At 42.2% G+C, this 13,276-nt stretch overlaps 1 protein-coding gene across 1 annotated transcript in view; it reads right to left on the minus strand.

Annotated features, from left to right (window-relative positions):
* Positions 1 to 2,910, minus strand: part of METTL16 (methyltransferase like 16) — a 66,292-nt gene extending 63,382 nt beyond the window's left edge. Inside the window, exon 1 of the mRNA XM_039251633.1 lies at positions 2,802 to 2,910. The gene's annotated coding sequence lies outside the window, so the exon portion shown is untranslated. The remainder of the gene's footprint in view (positions 1 to 2,801) is intronic.
* Positions 2,911 to 13,276: the final 10,366 nt, after the last annotated feature.

A 13,276-nucleotide genomic window follows, 5' to 3' on the forward strand; every position in this document is an offset into this window, starting at 1 on the left:
ATTTGTTGAGTGAATAAATAATTCAGAATTTAGGGGAATTAATAGTCACCTGAAAGTTTTTCAGCATACTAAGCTACCACCTTTTGCCTTTAACATTATCACAGAAACTCACTATATACAAGTTTTAATTTCCTAACATTTATACCCTTACGGACTATCAAGAAAGAGGGGAGCATAAAACTAGGAAAAAGAACAAGTCCCCATGAAGAAGCTGACTTCAGTTGACTGAGCACCTGACTGGCTCAGTCAGTACAAAATTTGACTCTTGATCTTGGAGTTGTAAATTCAAGCCTCATGTTGGGTGTAAAAATTACTTAAAAATAAAATTTAAAAAAAAGGAAAATGTTTTCCTTTCTTGTGATTCTGGCAAGCAACAAAATAAAAGTACTCTAACAGTAATTTCAAGGGACACTGATATGTAAGACTCTGCAACACATTAAGATCCTAACCACTGCATACATGACATATTCTGAACATATAAGAAGCAAATTAAATACCAGATATGGCAGATTCTATTCATATCCTACATTAATCAACCTGTATGGTTAGAACACATACATACACAGAAAGATCGGGACGCCTGGGTGGCTCAGTTGGTTAAGTGGCAGACTTTGGCTCCGGTCATGATGTCACACAGTTCGTGAGTTCGAGCTCCACTTTGGGCTCTGGGCTAACAGCTCTAAGCCTGGAGCCTGCTTCAGATTCTTAGTCTTCCTCTCTCTCTATCCCTCCCCTACTTGCACTCGGTCTCTCTCAGAAATAAATAAAATATTAAAAAACATTTAGTTTTATTTTATTTTTGAGAGAGAGTGAGAGAGAGAGACAGTGTGAGCAGGGGAGGGTCAGAGAGAGAGGGAGACACAGAATTTGAAACAGTCTCCATGTTCTGAACTGGCTGTCAGCAGACCCCAACGTGGGGCTCAAACCCACAAACCGTGACCTGATCCAAAGTCGGATGCTTAACCAACTGAGCCACCTGGGAAACATTTTTTAAAAAAGCATACAGAAAGAATAAAGCCACCTTTTTACTAACCAACTTTCTAATGCAAGCAGTGGGGTCTTAGCTAAATCTATCCTATTCTGAGTATCAGCGCTTACCTGGAATAACACTGTCACTCCCTGCTTCTCATTTAATCTCCCTTTCTCTTCCTGGCTCATTCTTATCTAAGTCATACTGGCCTCCTTGGTTTTGTTTATTTTTTTAATGATTTATTTCTGAGAGAGAGAGAGTGAGAGAGAGACTGAGCAGGGGAGGGTCAGAGAGACAGGGAGATATAGAATCTGAAACAGGCTCTAGGCTCTGAGCTAGCCATCAGCACAGAGCCCGACGCGGGGCTCTAACCCACAAACCGTGAGATCATGACTTGAGCTGAAATCGGATGCTTAACCAACTGAGCCACCCAGGAGCCCCATGGCCTCCTTGTTTTTTAATCAAACCTGGCACACTCCTGCCTCGGGGCTTTTGTACTAGGTCTATACGGAATGCTCTTCCCCCAGAAATACATACATACCAGGTGCCTCACCCTCCTCAGCCTTTGATAAAACCTCGCCTTCTCACTGATGCCTTTCCCATTTTTAAAAAAAAATATATTATTTTTTTTTTAAAGTAAGTTCCATGCCCAACGTGGGGCCCGAACTAACCACCCCTAGATCAAAAAGTAATGCCCTATTGACAGAGCCAGCCAAGGGGCAGGCCCTGATGCCTTTCCGTATAGTGCAGTGAGTTAACTCCCTTAATAGTTTCAGTACTCTACATAGAACTTACTCATCTGATATTCCATATACAGCATTTACTTACTTTTTAAAATCTGCCCTGCCAGTAAGCTTCATGAGGGAAAATATTTTGTCTGTCTTGTTCACTGTGATATCCCCGCGCCTAAATTAGGGCCTGGGAGAATAGACACTCTTAAGTATCTGTTCACTGAACACACGATGAAACTCTTCAACTGTCCCAGAACACTGAAACACAGCACTCTCATTCTTTGTAAACAGTCCTCAACTGGACACTCAAAAAGGATCAGCTCTACTTAGGCCTGGAGCTTTCTCTTGCGAGTTACAGAAAGCCAAAGTAGTACACCCTTGGAACTGAGACTTGGCTTTTCTTTGATCTTTGCCATTTCCATGCTATTTCCTTGGTTTCTCCTGGCACTCTTAATAACATTCTCAAACTGCCATTTATCTTAACACAAAAGAGTCTAAATTCCACGTCGAATTCTAATTTCCGCTTGGAACTTCGAAATTTCTTCTGCATAAATCTCTCCCGGTTCAACCCCAATCTCCGTTTTCTCTCCTCGCCTTGCTTCATAAATCTTTTTCCTCTAGTTCCGCCATTGCCAGTTCTCCATCTCCTCCACTCCTCCCACAGATTCATCCTACCCACTCACTCGGTCTTTTCGCCGCAGTTTCAGATCTCTCTAAACCTCCTCAGCCCCTGGGATCTTTCTTACTTCAATCCTAGCCCCCATTCTGTACGCCAACTCCTCCCATCCACCGCACCACCATTACCCCCCTCCACGTGCGCGCGCGCACCCACCCACTCTAGCCACTCACTCACCCATGTGGTCTATCTCCCTAGACCCAAAGTCAGTACATCACAGGTGCAGAACCCGCACGCGCACACACACACACACACACACACACACACACACACACAAACACCCACAAAACCACTCACCCAGAGGTTCTGTCTCCCCAGGCCCGAAGTCAGCAACTCACCAGCCCAAAACCCAGGAATAAGGAATTCAGGCCGTGCAGAGGTTAAATGACCTCTCTACACTCCCAAGAGATACTAAACGACTCACCTCTGAAATCAATGTTTCTTCAAGACGAGCAGTCTGGAGTAGGCCCCTACAACACTAGAATCTTAAACCACCCGCAGAGCGAAGCTCCTAGAAACGCAGATGTTACGCTCCAAGCGCGCCGCCATGTTGGGCAACCATTCAGCTTCGTGATTGGACGAAGCACTCTCGCGCGACCTGTAGCAGAGTCTGAGGAAGAAGGAAGCGTCGCGAGACCTGGAGTTTGAGGCCCCTGACACGAGGAAGGGGCGAGGTGGCAAACGGAGTCTTTTGCGTAAGCGTACCTGCTCTAGAATCTGCTTGAGAACTTGTTTTTTGTTTGTTTGTTTTAATGTATATATTTTAAAATGTAGCTTTCTGGATACCACCTCAGACTTACTAAATCACTCTCTGAGGTTGGGCAGGAATATGAAAACGGCGGGTGGAGGGGACTTTAGGATTTGATGGCGAGAAGTTAGCGTTTATTGTGCAACAGGTCTCTCCCTATGTTGCCTCGTTTGATAAACCTGTGGTATGAGGAGTACTCTCATTTACAGCGTCAGAAGTGGGGATCAGAAATAATAAGTCGTTTGGTCAAGATCTCGCACCCGGATGACATCAAGCCCATGTTCTTTGTTTCCTCACCTATCACTTGAGCTGAAAGCTCTATTAAAATGCTTTTCATTTTTCTTTTCAACTCGGTTATACTAATTTCTACCCTCTGGTAAGTAGAGTGAGTATTGGCCTCATTTCATAATGGAGACAAAAAGGTAAATCACTTTCAAAAGGTATACAACTAAAGCTAGGACTAAAGTCATCGTCTGGGCCCTCACCTAGTAACTTTTTCCATCAAAGCTTGCCTGGGTCCTAGTAATTAATATGAAAACGTCTGGCAAAGTACTGCTGTAAAATTGAGAGATAGAGGGTAAGAAATGGAGACTTCACTTTATGCAGAACAAAGTGTACCAGCAGTCACCCAAGGAAAGGTGAGGAGGTGATCTCATTATCTATTGTGTAATACACACCACCCTAAAATATACAGCTTAAGACAACAGTTTTATTTGCTCACTGTTCTGCAGGCTAGGCTGGAATTAGTCCAGCTAGTCTTGTTCTGTCCTTGCTGTTGATGGTGGCTGGTTCAGCTTGAGTGACTGGGCCCCTGTCTCCCTGTAGTCTCAAATTCTCTCCCTCTCCATGTGACCTGTCCGTATAATTTCTCCAGCAGAGTAGCCAGACTTCTTACATGGTAGCCCAGGGATCCCAAAAGGGCAAAAGTATAAGCTTCTGGGTCTTCTTAAGGCTTAGGCCCAGAACTGGTGCTTTCATTATTCACTAAATTCTATTTGTTAAAGCAGGTCAGAGGGCCAGGCAGATTCAAGAGGAGGGTATCCTGGAGTTCCAGGATACACTCCAATACTGGAAGCCACAGCTTGCTGGATCTACCAATGAACAGAATACCACAGAAAGTTCTCTTTAGTTGGTAGTGACTTTGTTACTAGTTATTTTTACAATATTTAGTGCTTGCTTCTGGAAAGGTAAAAGAGAAAATGGTTTGGGAGGTATGACTGCTAGGACTGTAAGTGGATTATATCTAAGATGCTGGTGAATTTCTCTATTAGCTCCAAACAGAGATCCAACTGCCCTGTGAGTCAAACCAAAGAGATCCTAGCTCTGTAGGGTTTAAATCACGCCCCAACCACTTACTAACCCCTGATGATGGACAATTTACTTACAATTTACTTTACAATTTACTTACAATTTACTTACAATACCCAAGCCTGGGTTTGCTCAGTGTTGCACAACAGGATAGTAATCTCATATGGTTGTTGTGAGAATTAAATCAGATAATGCATATAAAACAGGATTTTTCTGGCACATAGTAACCTATCATTATTACTGTTATTATTCTCTATAATTTCTTTGGTCAGTTTCCATTTAAAAATTATTTCATAATGATAAAACATGTTCATTATAGAAAATTATAAAAATTTTAAATAATAACAGGAAAGTATGCGAAAGAAAGCAAAAAGTATATAAAATCTCACCAAAATTTGGTAACCTTGCTTCCAGACCTCTATGTTTTCGTAAGGACATATAACTAAACAATTTTTGTAGAAATAGTATTACATGTATTTTTTCTCATATATAAGTCTTGGAGGTTCTCCTACCTCAATTAATATAGTTCTATATCATCCTTTGTGAAGTCTGCATAATATTCCATGTTATGGATGTGCCACAATTTTTAAAAACTTATTTTGCCTATAGGTGGACATGGATTGGGCTGCTCTTATGGTACAATGATGAATACATCTCCTTTGAAAAAAATTTTTTTACATTAAATGAAAATTGTCTAGAGACCCCACAAAATAAATTAGTAACAAATTGAACATCAGACTCCAAAGGCTTGTCTCTCTGACTTACCCTCAAATTCCCAAGAATTTAAGCTTGTAAGAGAAGTCTGTCCACCATCAACACTGTATAGGAGTTCAGTTTAGTCTATTACATCCTTTGCTTTTTGCTGTCTCTTTGTAGTAGGAAATTGATTCTGCACAGACAGTGGGTAATACTGCTAATTCTGAAATGTTACATGTTTGGTACTAGATCTGCTTTCAGCATCAGCCATAACCTGGGCTGAAGTCAACCCTTGAGGGCATTATCCTGAACTCCCACTTTACTGAAGTGAACTATTTCAAAGAACTTGTTACTCCATCCTGCCACTCTCCTTTGGCCAGGGCCAGCCAGTCAACATCCACACATCTCTCTAACTTAATGTCTTAGGGAGTAATGATTGAGTATCAATTCCTTCTACTTCAGAAGACCATGGCCTCCTTATGCCAGTGTATTCAGCTCCTTCTTAGGGACCAAATTAATATATCAGAGATCTAAGGACCACCTTAATTAAGTCGCAAAAGCTATGCCCTAATCACAAAACAATAACTGTTTCTCAGCCTACGGTTACATAACTGAGAGAGCTACTCAAGTGATGCTTTATATGTAGGACACCATATATTTCATTTTTATAAATAATGCTGAATTCTTTTAAGTCTTGAAAAGTAAATTTCAAAAATTAATAGCTGGTAGAAGCACTGGATCTAAATGTACATTTGACTACTTCCTGTTCCAAGCCCCATAAAACAGAATATATTAATTTAAAAACAATAAATTCCAAATAGGACTGAAAACCAGAAATAGCACCATTGACAGACCAGAAATTGGGAGATATTCTGAAAAACCAGGACACAGATAGGAATAACAACTAAACTCCCAAGAGGTTTTTATAGGGAAATGCAGATGATTTTGAAATATATCTGGAAAACAAAATGTGCAACAATAGCTAATAATAGTATTTTCCACTTGGAAAAAAATCATACCATACATAAAAATAACCCCATATGGATAATAAAACAATCATAAAAACAAAATCAACTATAGAAGTGTTAAACGAATGCAGAAGAATGTTTTTATAAAAAGAATAGGGAGGGTCTCCTAAAGACACAAAGCTCAAAAAACATAAAAGTTACTAAACTGAGTTACATAAAAATTTAAAAATTCAATATAATAAAAGATACTACCAATAATTGACAACAAACAGGGAGAAAATATTTGTACTATATACAACAAAGAGTTAATATCCAAGATACATTCTCAAATAATGTCAAATCAATAATCCAATGTTAAAAGTGAGTAATGGAGGGGCGCCTGGGTGGCTTAGTCGGTTGGGCGTCCGACTTTCACTTAGGTCATGATCTCGCGGTTCGTGGGTTCGAGCCCCGCATCGGGCTCTGTGCTGACTGCCAGCTCAGGGCCTGGAGCCTGTTTCGGAGTCTGTGTCTCCCTCTCTCTCTGACCCTCCCCTGCTCACGCTGTCTCTCTCTCTCTCTCCTAGAAATAAATAAAAATATTTTTAAAAAAATAAATAAATAAAAGTGAGTAATGGATATGAAAAAGAAATTCACAAGAGTATATATAGTTGACCTACGAAAATATGTAAAAAATTCTCAAATGCATAAATAACCATACAAAAGCATAGTTAAATAACTCTAAGTACCATTTTTTAACACATTAGATTAATAAAAATAAAAAAATATTGATAACATCCAACTCTGGCAAAGGTTAGTGTGTTAGTTTTTGCTGTGTAACAAGCCATCCTAAAACTTAGTGGCTTTAAACAACAGGCATTAATTATTACTCACAATTCTGTATATCATCTGGGTAGTTATTCAGGTTCACTGATGTCTACAGTTCTCTAGAGGTTAAGCTGAGGCTTGGATGATCTGGGATGACCTTACTCATGTGTCTGGCAGTTGGGAGGCTGGTTGGTCTAGGGTCAGTGTGGCCAGTGGGCCAAATCTGGCCACACCAATTTATTTACATACAGTTTATGGAAACAGCAGAGTTGAATAGTTGCAAGACAGGCCATATAGCCCAGAAAGCCAAAAATATTTACCATGTGGCCCTATGTAGAAAAAAGGTTGCCAACCCCTGGTCTAGGAAGCCTAAGCTGGAAGTACTTGTGTCTGCTTCACATTGTTTCTCACCCTCCAATAGCATAGACTGGGTTTACTCACATGGCAGCAACATTCCAAGAGAGTGAGAAAGTAAGCTCCAATAGCTCTTAAGGGCTAAGCCAAATTAAATGCAAGAGAGGGGAAATAGAATTTGCCTCTGAGTAGAAGGCATGACAAAGAATCTATGGCTAATTACAATTTATCAAAGCTAATACAAATTGCCTTTCTTTTTTAAGATTTTTTATTTTTAAGTAATCTCTACACCCAAACTTACAACCCCAAGATCAAGAGTCACATGCTTTATCGCCTGAGACAGCCAAGTCACCCCTCTGAATTGCCTTTTGAAGGCTTATTTGGCAACATACATATAAAAATCTGTAATGTCCAACCCGAGAATATGTGTGGAAGGAAGAAACTGATGCCAGTGATTGCTTCTGGAGTAAAGAACTAATGAAGGACACAGGAATAGAAAAGAGACTTGCTTTTCAATAGGATAGATTTGGTACCTTTTGCATTTTGTACTAAGGGTATATTGAAGAAATAAATAGATGTGTACATATTCTTCTAACCAGCAATTCCATTTTTAAAAGAGATGTCTCAAAGAAATACATATTTACAGTGAGGTTGAAGTAAATACAAAGATGTTCATTGTTATGGACTGCTACGTAATTGTTATAAGTAAATAAATTTATATCCATTGACAGGAAAAATCTCCAACACGTAAAATAAGGACAAAGGAAATTGTGAAACAGAAGGTTTAGTTTGATACCATTATATGAAGCAAAAACAAAATACATATTTCAGTATGAAAATATAAACCTATAGGGGCACATGGAAGGCTCAGTTGGTTGACTCTTGATTTCAGCTCAGGTCATGATTCCAGGGTCATGGGATCCAGCCTTACACTTGCATCAGGCTCTGCGCTGAGTGTGCAGCCTGCTTATGACTCTTTCTCTTCCTCTGCCCCTCTCCCCTGCTCACTCTCATTCTCTCTCTCTCTCTCTCATAAATAAAATGAAAAATTTTATTGAAAAAAGAAAATATAGGCATATCAAGGTAGCCATAGTAGAAGTGACTTGAAACTCCATAGGGGTTAAAAAAAATGATGTCACTTTATTAAGGTGCCCACCCCAATTTTCTCTCTGTTGTTATTTCTGTTGTTCTCTTATTGGTCCACAATCGACAATTTTGCATTAGAGCACCAAGTTTCAATGAAGGGGACACATTAGAATCCAGGGAAAGCTTTTTTAAAAACCCACATGCTTTGACCCCATTTCAGGAAATTCTGACTCGGTAGGCCTGAGGTGGGGCTCTGACATCAATATTTTGCATGTGTATACTTAAAATTCTCTCCAGGTATGCTTTGAAACTCTGAGAACCACTGTTTTTAGCTAAATTTCATGAACTCCTGAATATCACGTATATGTGGCTATTGTCCTACCAAGTTTCGGCTCCCTGAGTGCAAGGCCTGTGTCTCCTTTATCGCTGCATGCCTCACCATGTACATAGCCCACTAAAGGTTTGGTAAGTATACCTACATTGATCAAACCTGGACTGGCATTAAATGGCAATGTTGCTTTCCCTATTTTAATACCCTTACAACTATGCCATCTACTATTGGCCATAGTCATCAGCCCTGGACCCTCCCTTTGCACCCGGCAGCCTGGATGCTTCAATGGGCAAAGGAAAAATTGGAGAAATTCCACCCCTGTGGGTATCCATAACTACAAGCCTGGTGCAGGAACTCCAGGAAGTCTGGACCCAGAAAGGAGGCAAGACTGGATTTTGCATTACATATAGTTATAGCTCCTCTGAGTTTTGGTTTCCTTATCTGTAAAACGAGAATAAGAGCATTGGCCACTTCTACTTTCCAAGGATAGTGTGAAGCTCAAGGGGGAAAAAAAGGAGCAGTGAATGTGCTTTCACATTGTCCACCGATATACACACACTGGGGATTACACTAGCTGTTAGCACCAGGGATCCTACCACCGTCCTGCACGTCTGCTTCTAGAGTCCCATGAGTGAGATCTGTGTCTCAAGAAAGATGGTTCAATCACACAACCATTTCGTACGTATCCAACCACCATCTACGGAGAGCCTATCATGTGCCGGGCAGTGGGGATATAACAGCCTTAGACCAGCCCTGCCTTCAAGGACCCCAGAGGTCGACTGGAGCCAAAAGGAGGGACACAGTTTGGATCCTGTGTACACTGTTTAAAACGAAGAAACAGCAACTTCGCACGCAATTTCAGACTCGTGGAGAAGACAAGTGAGTCAACTGGGAACAGATGGGTTAGCGAGGAGCCCTGAGTGTTGCCTTCTAAACGAAGGGGGCGGGGCGCCGTCAGGAGTTGTTTCCCGGCGGCGTTTTCCGACTCCCCTCGGGCTCCTGAGACGCCTACAGCATCCTGGGTTCCTCCCGGTACCCCGCGCCCTCTCCACGCTCGGGCCTCAGCACCCTTCGGCCTCCACGCCCCCACGGCCCTCGAATGCCCTCCCGCCGCCTCTGGCCTCCGTGCCGCCGGCGCCCGGTTCCGGCCTCGGGTCTTGGATCCCCGCCCGCCCCCCTCCGCGTCCGGCCCCCAGGCCGGCACCGCAGTCGGTGGAGGGGAGCCCCGCGGGCCGCGCGCTGCGCGGGGCGATGCAGGCTGGTGCGCCCCCGCCCCGAGCGGCGGCCTGGCTGCCCGACGTCCGCGGAGCAGCGGCGGGCCCTGTCGCCCGGGCGCCAGCCTGCCTCCTTCCCGTCGCTGGGGCGCGGCCGCCCCCACCCCCCAGGCTCCGTGGGCACCGCTCCTTGGCAGGGTAGGCGGGCCGGCCGGGTGCGCTAGGGAGGCGGGCGAAGGCGCAGCAAGGCCTTGGAATGGGGTCTGCCGCCGAGTAGGCGCTCAATACATATTGGATAGTATTGCTTTTTCCTGAAATCCTCTTCTGCCGGCTCTCCTCTTAATGCTTAATGAAACTGCTCGCTCTGGAAGCAGAACGTTCGCCTCAATTAGCGGATCCGAGGGTTTCCTATGGGCCTGGCGCTGTAGGCCTGGGGCTCTAAAAACGTTATCGCTTCTAATTTTCATAAGTGCCGATAAGATAGGGACTGTTATTTTCCCATTTTAGTGTTGAGGAAACTAAAATTTAAATTAATTAATTCTGGGGTGCTTGGGTGGCTCAGTCAGGCGTTGGACTGCGGCTCAGGTCATGGTCTCAAGCTGTGAGTTCGAGCGCCCCACTCCCCGTTGGGCTCCGTGCTGACATCTCAGAGCCTGGAGCCTGCTTAGGGTTCTGTGTCTTCTCTCTCCCTGCCCCTCCACCACGCATGCTGTGTCTCTCTGTCTCTCTCCCGCTCTCAAAAACAAATAAAGATTAAAAGAAGAAGAAGAAAAATTATTCTGCTTAAGGTCTGGCAGCAAGGCAGTGGAGGAACCAGAACTCTAACCCCGACTGTCTGGCTCTCACACGCCTATTTGCCGCTACGATGTAGCGTCTCCCCCAGCACCTCTGCAGGTCCTATGTGCAGGGGTCTTGGGCCAGGTGGACCTTGGGCCCTGGAAGAGTGGAGGGAAAATATGTACATTGGGTGGTTGTTAAACAACAACAACAACAACAACAACACTTTCAACTCAAAACAAATCTCTTTTATTATCTAAGGCAGCTTGAATTGGGTGTTCTGTCACAACCAAATGTATCTTTATTGAGACAAAATTTACATAGGATAAAATTCACCCCTTGATCATTTTATTTTTTTTATTTTTATTTTTTAATGTTTCATTTATTTCTAGAAGAGAGAGGAGACAGCGTGAGCAGGGGAGGGTCAGAGAGAGAGGGAGTCACAGACCAAAACAGGCTCCAGGCTCTGAGCTGGCAGTCAGCACAGAGCCCGACGCGGAGCTCGAACCCACGAACCGCGAGATCATGACCTAAGCAAAGTCGGACGCTTAACCGACTAAGCCACCCAGGCGCCCCGTCTCCCTTGATCATTTTAAAGTGTACAGTTCGGTGGTTTTTCATCTATTCATAATGTTGGGCAGCCATCAGCAGAACATTTCGTCTCCCCCCCAAAAGAAACTCCATACCCATTAAGCAGTCTCTCCTCTTCTCCTCTCCCACTAGCCCCAGGGAGCCATGAATCTCATTCCTGCTTCTCGGATTTGCCTTTTCTGACCATTTCAAATGAACGGAATCCTGCAACATGTGACCTTTTGCAACCGGCTTCTTTCTCTTAGGGTAATGTTTTCAAGGTTCATGCATGTGGTAGCATGTATCAGTACTTCCTTTTTTATGGCTGAATCATAATCTATATGGACATGTCACCTTTTTCTTAGCCATTCATTAGTTTATGGACATTTATCTTTTTTTTTTAACTGTTGTGAATAATGCTGAATGGGTCCTGTACAAATTTTTGTTTGAAGGCCTGTTTGTAAGTCTGTTGAGTATATTCCGAGGAGTGGAAATGTTATGTCATGGGGTAACTCTATGTTTAACTTTTTAAAGTTAATGGTTGCATCATTTTACATTCAATCAGCAGTGTATGAGTATTCCAAATGTTATTATGAAAATAATGAGTGCGCATAGTTTAAAGAAAATATTACTACCAGGCTTATGGCAAAATACAGCAGTGTTTACCCGATTCCCTGTCTCATTCCCAGGAGGCCAACACTTCCAACTCTTTTAACTGTTCCTGTGCCTCGTGTTTCTCCATATTTTAAAATAATAGGCACATGCTACAGTTTCACAGTTTATCAATTTTAAACATTATAGTGACACTACTCTATATTTTCTTCCTTATGCAACTTTTTGGTTTTCCTGAAATTATTAGTTTCCATATTTTCATTTGCTTAGTTTTCTATGTGCCTGTCTCTATTTCACAGCTTTTCCCCAAACACTCCAAAAAAAGTCTGTCACATGACTGTCCATGATTTTGCTCAGACACAGTTTGAAGCCTTCGTTGGTTCCATTCGCATTTGTGACTCTGGAGGTGTCTATCCTTCAGCCCCCTGCACCTGCTACAGATTGGACTAGCCTTCCCCACCGATGGCCTGAACACATGCTGCTGGACCTACCCTCACCAGTGTCCTGCTTGGACCTCCAGGTTCCAGGGTCCATAGCTTTCTCTTTCATGTTGTATATCCTCATTTTGCTAAAATGCATCCTCCAGGAGTATGCCAAGATTGTTCAGGAAATTAAATATCGGAGCCCTTGTATGTCTCAGGAAGTCTTTATTCTACCATTACACATGCTAAGCAGTTTAGAATAGATATAGAAATAATTTTTTCCTGTTTATTTTGGATTTTCTGTTTTTATTTTTAAGTAATCTCTATGCCAACGTGGGGCTCTAACTCACAACCCCAAGATCAAGAGTTGTATACTCTACCAACTTTGCCAGGCACCCCATTGTTTCAAAAGCAAAGCTTCATGGTCTTCTAATAGCCAATGTCCCTGATGGGAGCCCAATGCCACTCTGATTTCTTATCTTTCTTATCATTGGCCTGTTTTTCCTCATTTCTCTTTGGAAGCTTTTCGGATCTTCTCTTCATTCTTGGTGTTCTGAAAGAAAAATTAATAATAAAATAATAAATAAATAATAAAAATTTAAAAAATTTATCCATGGTGAGGACAAATACCTGCATCATTAAACAAACTTATTAAACAATAGTTTGTTGTGCCTTTTGGCGAACTCTTTCAATCTAGAATCCTAGGTTCTTCAGCTATGGGAAAATTTCCTGTAGTGTCTCCTTTGATAATTTAAAGAAATTCTTGTTACAGGGCTTGTGGGATAATCTAAACCAGCTCCTTTATAAATATCCAGCAAATGCTTCTAGATGTTTCTGTGTTTTGTGTTTTGTTGAGCTTTTCCGATTATAAAGATAAATGCACACTTATGTAGAAAACTCAGTACTGGAAACTATACAATTTAACATGCTTTTTAAAGATTTGATGAAAGTGGAAATGTAATAATAAAATCATAAAGTCACTTAAATTTTTTTTAATGTTTATTTT

This window comes from Hyaena hyaena, unplaced genomic scaffold (genome assembly GCF_003009895.1).
Source record: "Hyaena hyaena isolate Hyena2069 unplaced genomic scaffold, ASM300989v1 scaffold_10, whole genome shotgun sequence".
Taxonomy (NCBI): domain Eukaryota; kingdom Metazoa; phylum Chordata; class Mammalia; order Carnivora; family Hyaenidae; genus Hyaena; species Hyaena hyaena.